Below are 8788 nucleotides of genomic sequence, written 5' to 3' on the forward strand. Positions count from 1 at the left end.
GTGCTCCATGTAGGATCAGGCTGGGGCTAGATCCAGCTGAACCCACGTCCTGGCTGAGCCCCTTCCTTTGCCCATCCTGCTTCCCTCACTCTTTCTCCTGAGAGTTCTCCCCCCAAAATCACGGACATCAAGTCCCTGTCTCAGGTTCTGCTTCCACGCAGCTGCTGTGGACTGAATATTTGTGGTCTCTCCAAGCTCATAAGTTGAAACCATACCACCACCACCCCCAGCTGCCAACACGATGCTGGGATTAGGAGCTGGCACCTTTGGGAGGTGATTAGGTTTAGATGAGATCATGGCGGGGGGGGGGGGGGGGGGGGGGGGGGGTCTCCATGATGGGATTAGTGTTCTTAACAGAAAAGGTAGAGACCCCAGCTCCTGTGTGCGCTGGCTCCCTCCCTCCCTCCCTCCCTCTGCCATGTGAAAACACAGAAGGTGGCTGTTTATAAGCCAGAAAAGAGCTGCCACCAGGAACTGAATCTGCTGGCACCTTGACCTTGGACCTCCCAGCCTCCGGGAGGGGGAGAAATAAATGTCTGGTGTTGAAGCCGCCCCCCACTGTGTCCCTATCCATGGTGTTTTGTTACAGCAGCCCAAGTTGAGATGGTCACCTTCATAGTAGGCAAACGCTGAAATTCAGCCTTAAAAACTGAACCCCATTCCCTATGAGCTCCAAGCCAACCTCCCCCTGCCCCCACAATTTGAACTCCTGTTTCAAATCATATTATACTCCTGTCCCCCTAGCCTCGCTTCTCTAAATTCCCCCGTGTCCTCAATGGCCTAGATGATCCTTTTTTGATTTCTAATTATTTGATCAGTAGTGTATTCATATGTTCAAAAAATTTAAATACACAAAGAGGTGTTCTTTGAAAGGTCTCCCTTCTTACCCCCAGGCCTCCACTGGCCCAGTTTGCAAACCCTCAACAGATGCCCATTATTACCAGAATCAGATGTATCTTTCTATAGTGTCTTTATGAAGTACAGTCTCATATGAATATATCTTTCTGTCCCCTTTGTACAGGAGAGGTAGCAGACTCTACGTTCCATTCTACATGGAGAAATCTTTTAAAAGAACAAATGAATCATGGATCATGGTTTATGGTTCTCCTCTGTTCCAACTTCTATGTCTCGATCTGGGCATTTGGGGCAGGGCAGTTCTTCATGATGTGTGACTGGTTGTCACAGTGCAGGATGTTATATGTCCCTGCTTCCATATCCAAATGCCATAAGCAATCCCAGGCAGTGGGATTACACTTATTGGGACAACACTAAACTCATGCATGTTTCTACCCCCAACCTGAGGGGGGGAGGGGTGTCCCTCACTGAGAACTACTGTAGCCCTACCTGACCTCTCTCTGGCCTTATTAGCCTCATCACTGTTCTTTGAATACCCTAGGTGTGCTCCTACCTCAGGGCCTTTGCACAGATCTTTCCTTTTCCTGGGAACCTTCTTCCTTAGTTACCCCCATGGCTAATTTCCTTCTGATCTCTGTTTAAATGTCACCATTTGAGAGAAGGCTTTATTGACCACACATTTAAATAAACTCCCTCACCCATCATTATTTATTGCTGTCATGACAAATTACCCTAAAACATAGTGGCTTCAAACGACAAATATTTGGGGTGCTGGGGTACCTCAGTTAGTTAAACATCAGACTCTTGGTTTTGGTTCAGGCCCTGATCTTAGGATCGTGAGATCAAGTCCTGACTCAGGCTCCATGCTCAGCGCAGAGTCTGCCTGAGATTCTCTCCATCTCCCTCTGCCCCACCCCTGCTCTCATGCTCTCTTTCTCTCTCTAAAATAAATAAATCTTAAAAAAAGATATTTATTATCTCACAGTTTCTGAGGACCAGGAATCTTTTTTTTTTTCTTTTAAAGATTTTATTTATTTATTCATGAAAGACACAGAGACATAGGCAGAGAGAGAAGCAGGCTCCATGCAGGGAGCCTGACATGGGACTTGACCCCGGGACTCCAGGACCACACCCTGGGCTGAAGGCAGGCACCAAACCACTGAGCCATCCGGGGATCCCGAGGACCAGGAATCTGAGAGTGGCTTAGCTGAGTGGTTCTGGGTCAGGGTCTTTCATGAGTTTGTCAACAGGATGTTGTTGGGGCTACAGTCATCTGAAGGGTGGGCTTGGGCGCCTCTTCCAAGATGGCACACCTACATGGTTGTTGGTGGTGGAATCCTTGGCTTCTCCCTATGCAGGCCTCTCCAAAGGGTTACTTGCATGCCCTCACAACTCGATGGCTGGTTTTCCCTAGAGCAAGTGATCTGAGATACAGGCTGAAGCTCTGCCATATTCTATCACTTGTGTCACACTATTCACTAGACGATGGTCACTCAATTCAGCCACACGCAAGATGGGGGGTAGATGGGGCTCTATTTTTTTTTAATTTTTATTTATTTATGATAGTCACACAGAGAGAGAGAGAGAGAGAGGCAGAGACTCAGGCAGAGGGAGAAGCAGGCTCCATGCACCAGGAGCCCGACGTGGGACTCGATCTGGGGTCTCCAGGATCACGCCCTGGGCCAAAGGCAGGCGCCAAACCGCTGTGCCACCCAGGGATCCCGGGCTCTATTTCTTGAAAGAAAGACTATCAAAGAATTTGTGGATGTATTTATTTTAAAATTCTTTTTTTTGTGATATAATTGACATAGAACATTTCATTTTTTAAAAAGATTTATGTATGTATGTATGTATGTATGTATGTATGTATTTATTTATTTTAGAGAGTAAGAAAGAGCACAAACGGTGGGGGCGGGCAATACAGAGGGAGAGGGAAGGAGAATCTTAAGCAGACTCCATGCTGGCCGTGAAGCCCAATGGAGAGCTTGATCTCCAATCCTGAGATCACGACCTGAGCTGAAACCAGGAGTTGGTCACTCAACTGATTGCCCCACCCAGGTGCCCCATAAGATTTCATTTTAAGTGTATCACATAATGATTTTATATATATAGATATGTCATGATCACCACAGTAAGTCTAGTTAATACCCATCAGTACACATAGTACCAATTTTTTTCTTACGATGAAAACTTTTAAGATCTGCTCTCTTGGCAATTTTCAAATGTGCAGTACAGTATTGCTAACTATAGTCACCATGCTACACACTCCAACCATAGGGCTTATTTATAGTATATCTGGAACTTTGTACCTTTTTGGCACCTTTACCCGTGGGCGAAATGGGCGTGGGTGGACATAACCACCACACTCTGCCGTATTATTTCTTCTCTTCCCATGTTGAAATGATATATATCTCTCGTCTCCTTATCTGTGGGCTCTCTCACCTACAACTACCATGTAAGGTCCCCAAGAGCAGAAACTCTCCTCTCTGTTCCCCAGGACAGAGCACCTGCCGAAGAACGAGGTTTTAGCTTGGCCTTCTCCGAAGCAGAGCCTGAGGTGAGGATTCAAAGGCAAGTCGTTTATCTAGGAGGTGACCCCAGGAAACGCTAGTGGGGGGAGCAGGGAAGGGAAACAGCTGGTGATTGACAGGTGTGTCATGTGTCATCAATCCAGTTGCCACTGGGGGTGACAAATGCTTACTTGTGCTGGGGGCCCCTGGGAGGCAGTGTTGACGTTGCCAAGAGATGGAGATGGCCCATTTGCCCACGGAGTCCTGGCAGGAGAGGGAATCTGGGGTAGGGGGATCATTTCAACCTACCATGCTCAGGCCTGAGGGGCCTTCAAAAGCTTTGGAGAGAACCCTCTGGCCACGAGCTGCTGCAAATGGCAGCAGCTGGACCACAGCAGGAGCCCCCTGAGATGGTGAGGCTGGAGGGGTATGAATGGGGCATCTTCTGCTACAACTATTAGTTGAATAATTGAGTACAAATTTTTCAGTAGTTCCCCGTAGCCTAAAGGACACTTTGGAGCTGGCACATAAACCCGCTGTGACCCAGCTTCATGTCCCAGCTACATCAGGGATGGCAAGCTCCAGCGTCTACAGAAGCCACCGGGGGGGAAAGACAAAGGGCAAAGCCAGCTGGGGGCGAGAAACATGTAGTCCTCCTGCATTTCTTTCATTTTTCCTTTGTGATACAGAGATGGGAGTATGGCTAGAGCTTGCTCTATAAGCTTGCTTTATCAGGGAGAAGCTGCAAACTGTGAGCAAAATGGTACAATGGTTGGGAACCCTTGGCACGGCATTGGGGGGCAGTAGGGAGTGGTGCAGACTGTGGCCAGTAGGAGAGCACATTCCCATTAAGCTCTTGTCAGTTCCTGCCTTGTGGGAATGCAGGCCCTGGGTTACCAGATTTTTTGGGTCTTCTTGGAAGGGCAGATATCTGGATTTTTGTGTAAAATCATTAATTATTTAAGCTTTGGGGATTAATCCAAATCTTTCTTAAAACAGAGCACACCAGTGGGCTGGTTTTTGACCAGTTGTCACCCTCTGCACTGCCCTTATGGAGCAAGTTACAGCTCCAAGAACCTGGCATATCCTTTAAAAACCCCAAGCCAGGGTGCCTGGGTGGCTCACTGATTGAGTTCTGACTTTGGCTCAAGGCGTGATCCTGGGGTCCTGGGATCGAGTTCTGCATCGGGCTTCCCACAGGGAGCCTGCTTCTCCCTCTGCCTATGTCTCTGCCTCTCTCTCTGTGTCTCTCATGAGTAAATAAATAAAATCTTACCAAAAAAAATTACAACAGGCCCTGATGTGTGTAGCATCTGCTAGTTTCCATGGTGTAAATACTCCCACCATGGCTGACTTCAGGCCATGAATGTGACGTCACTTAACATAGAGTAGGAGAGACACGTGGGCAACATGAGCCAGCTCCAGCTCAGCAGCACCTATGTTTCTATCTTCCGCCTAGTGATGACAGCCTCTCTTGCTTCAGTGACAAAACAGAAACCCCCTACCCCCCACATCCTTTCTCCTCAAAGTGGCCAGAACCATCTTTGTTGTTGTTGTTTTTTAAGTTCTAAAAATCTTTTTTACTGGAACGTGGCAAACATACCACATAGTGTGCATAGCATAAGCATACAATACAATGACATTTTTTTTTTAGCAGGCTCCATAGCCAGCACGGAACCCAATGCTAGGCTCAGCTCAGGGCTCAAACTCACGACCCTGAGATCAAGACCTGAGCTGAAGTCAAGAGTTGGATGCTTAACCGACTGAGCAACCTAGGAGCCCCCAGTGCAATGAATTTTCGTAAAATGAATGTTCCTGTGTTACCAGCACCAGATCAAGAATTCCCAGCCCCCAGAGACCCCCTCTATCATATTTACTTCCAGCCACTACCCCCTTGCCTAAGGATAACCGTTATCCCAATTTCTATTGTCATAGAATATTTTTTACTGTCCTAGAATCTCATATAAATGGAATCAGAAAATATTTCTTCTTCTGTATTTGTTTCTTTTCTCCAATATTGTTTGTGAGATTCATCTGTGTCATTGCAGATAGCAATGGCTTGCTTTTTTGCTGCCGCTTAGTATTCCCATGTCGGACTATCCCATGATTAGTGTGTCCATTCTACTCTTATGGGAAGTTGGGTCATTTCCAGGTTGGGACTATTTACCCAGGAGCAGAATTGCTCAGTTGTGGAGGGGGGGAGTGTCAGCTTTCGTAGATGTAATGAAACAGTTTTCCAAAATCTTTTTTTTTTTTTAATATTTTACTTATTTATTCATGAGAGACACAGAGAGAGTGGCAGAGACATAGGCAGAGGGAGAAGCAGGGTCCCTGTGGGGAGCCCGATGCGGGGCTCGATCCCAGGACCCCAGCATCATGACCTGAGCCAAAGGCAGATGCTCAAGTCCTGAGCCACCCAGGTGCCCCAGTTTTCCAAAATCTTGTCATTTATGGTTATATTCTTAAAACGTATATCAGACCAAAAGCCTTTAATGATTCCCTGTGGCTTTTCAAATAAGGTCCAAACTAACTACCATGACCTTTGGCCTCTGCTGGCCTCTTCCACTCCGACTCCAGGTCACATTCCCTGACTGTGCCACATTCTGGCCTATCTTGGGGCCTTGCACTCACTGTATGCTCTCCCCAGAAGGCCACATGTCTTTAGTGCTCACCAGCTAACTTCTATGTCCCCATAACTCAAATCAAGTACAGTGTCTTGAAGACCTTTCCCGACTTCCCTCCCAATCTAAATGAGCTCCCTGGGTTATTCCAGTCGCTTCCTGTTCTCTTCTTTCAAGGCATCTATCATAGTTTAAGAATGACAAATTGGTGTGATTTGGCTATTTATTTCATCTATGCCAAGGTATCAGTCATGTTCTATTCCCTAACCGGGGTTGCAGGGTATATGGGTGCTTGTTTATGAAATTATACATTTCAAAATATACATATATATTTTTTTTAATTTTTTATTTATTTATGATAGTCACACACAGAGAGAGAGAGAGAATGGCAGAGACACAGGCAGAGGGAGAAGCAGGCTCCATGCACCGGGAGCCCGACGTGGGACTCAATCCCGGGTCTCCAGGATCGCGCCCTGGGCCAAAGGCAGGCGCTAAACCGCTGCGCCACCCAGGGATCCCTTTTTTTTTTTTTTTTTTTTTTTTTAATTTATTTATGATAGTCACAGAGAGAGAGAGAGAGAGGCAGCATTTCAAAATATATTGAACACACAAAGAGCCCTTAGGCTCCTGTTAGGCACTGTTGGAGGTATTTTTAAAATATTAATTTATTGAAACGAATTAATTTCATTTTTCAAATATTAGTGAAAATTAATTTCAACTTTCAAAAGTTAATTTATTTCATTGGATCCTCAATATAGCGAGGTGGTTATTATCCTATTGATAGATAAGAATACAGAGATACAGAAACACCATTCCCCTCAACCTCTTCAGAGGCTCAGAATCCACTCCTTCATCCTCCACCTCTGATTGTCTGATGCAGGACAAGAAAAGATAGCGGAGGATTTGGCAGGATAATTTAGGGTCTGGTGCTGGAAGTAGAAGAGTCACTTTCTCTGTATCCCATTGGCCGGAACTGAGGCATGTGAGCCTGCCCAGCTACAAAGGAGGCTGGAAATGCAATCTCCCTGTGTGTACAGGAAGAGGAAATGGGTTTGGTAAGCCATGGGGCTTCGTAGCCACCATATTTCATGAGTGCCTACTAAGTGGTAGATACATTGTGTGTGTGGGTTTTTTTTAATTTGTGAAAGATACAGAGAGAGGCAGAGACACAGGCAGAGGAAGAGGCAGGCTCCCTGCAGGGAACCCGATGTGGGGCTTGATCCCAGGACCCCAGGATCACAACCTGAGCCAAAGGCAGATGCTCAACCACTGAGCCACCCAGGCGCCCCTAAGTGGCAGATATTTTATCTATGTCCTGCTGTTCAGTGCTGGAAAGAAAGAAAGAGAGAAAGAGGGAGTGGGAAGGAAGAAAGGAAAGAACAAATACAACTTTAAAAATAAAATTTTAGGCCAGCTGGGTGGCTTAGCCAGTTAAGCATCTGCCTTCAGCTCAAGTCATGATCCCAGGGTCCTGGAATCGAGTTCCTTGCTCAGTGGGAAAGCTGCTTCTCCCTCTCCCTCTTCCTGTTCCCCCTGCTTATGCTCTCTCTCTCTGTCAAATAAATAAAATATTTTTAAAAAATAATAAAATAGCCGTGGGCTCAGGTTGTGATCAGGCCCCCCCACCATGTTGGGCTCCCTGCTCAGAGGGGAGTCTATTTCTCCCTTTTTCTCTTCCCCTCCCTATCACTCATGCTCTCTCATAAATATATAAAATCTTAAAAAAAAAAAAAAGAATTTTAAATTAGTAAAAAAATTTTAGGAGTGCCTGAATGGTTCAGTAGGTTGAGTGTCTGACTCTTGATTTTGGCTCAGGTCATGATCTCAGGGTTGTGAAATGGAGCCTGGCACCAGGTTCCACACTCAGCAGGGGTCTGCTTGAGACTCTCTCTCTCCCCTTCCCTCTGCCCCTCCCCCTGCTCTGTCTCTCTAAAATAAATAATTTTAAAAAATATTTTAAAAAACAAATTGGTAAAAATTGTTTAAAATTCTAAATAGGGGATCCCTGGGTGGCCCAGCAGTTTAATGCCTGCCTTTGGCCTGGATTGTGATCCTGGAGTCCCGGGATGGAGTCCCATATCGGGCTCCCTGCATGGAGCCTGCTTCTCCCTCTGCCTGTGTCTCTGCCTCTCTCTCTCTGTGTCTCTCATGAATAAATAAATAGAATCTTTAAAAAAATAAAAAATAAAATTCTAAATAGATAATATTTTAAGATAAAGCATAATAAATAAAGTGATCAAACAATGTGTATGCAAGGAGAGAGTGTGTGGGGTATGGAGTGGGGATGACCCTGTCCCTCTATATGGGGCCAATAGTCCTGGATGGCAGATCCCATTCCCTGATGAAGCAGATTCAGTCAGCGAGGTGAAATACCTACTGTTCCCTGGCATCCATTCTCCTCTTTCCTTTTGGGTATTAGGATCTTCTCCATTTAGCTGGGCACATGGCTCCTCTCTTAGAGACTACATATCCCATATCCCAGTCTCCCTGGCAGCTAAGTGTAGCCATGTGACTAAGTTCTGGCCAATGGGGTGTGAGCATCGGTGATGTGTGCAATTTATGGGTATGTCCTTCAAGGAAAGTTTTTGCATTCCATTTCCTTCTCTCTGATGGTCCTCAAAACTCCAGAAGGAGCCCATAAGTGATGTGGATGGCCAAGCTGTCCCACCAGCCCTGGACCTAGGCTAACCTCTGGACACTTACATGAGCAAAAAATAAACCTTCATCTTGTTAGAGCCACTGAAGTTTCAGGCCTCTTCGTCACAGCATCATGGCTTGTGCAGGACTAACGCAATACCAGCT

At 46.1% G+C, this 8788-nt stretch overlaps 1 long non-coding RNA gene across 1 annotated transcript; it reads left to right on the forward strand.

Moving 5' to 3' along the window:
- The first annotated feature begins 3346 nt into the window (after nucleotides 1–3346).
- On the forward strand, nucleotides 3347–5348 carry LOC119877305. The gene is made up of 2 exons (XR_005374459.1): nucleotides 3347–3412; nucleotides 5023–5348. It is a non-coding gene; the product is annotated as an uncharacterized LOC119877305 (long non-coding RNA).
- Nucleotides 5349–8788: the final 3440 nt, after the last annotated feature.

Source organism: Canis lupus, chromosome 20, assembly GCF_011100685.1.
Source record: "Canis lupus familiaris isolate Mischka breed German Shepherd chromosome 20, alternate assembly UU_Cfam_GSD_1.0, whole genome shotgun sequence".
Lineage (NCBI taxonomy): Eukaryota > Metazoa > Chordata > Mammalia > Carnivora > Canidae > Canis > Canis lupus.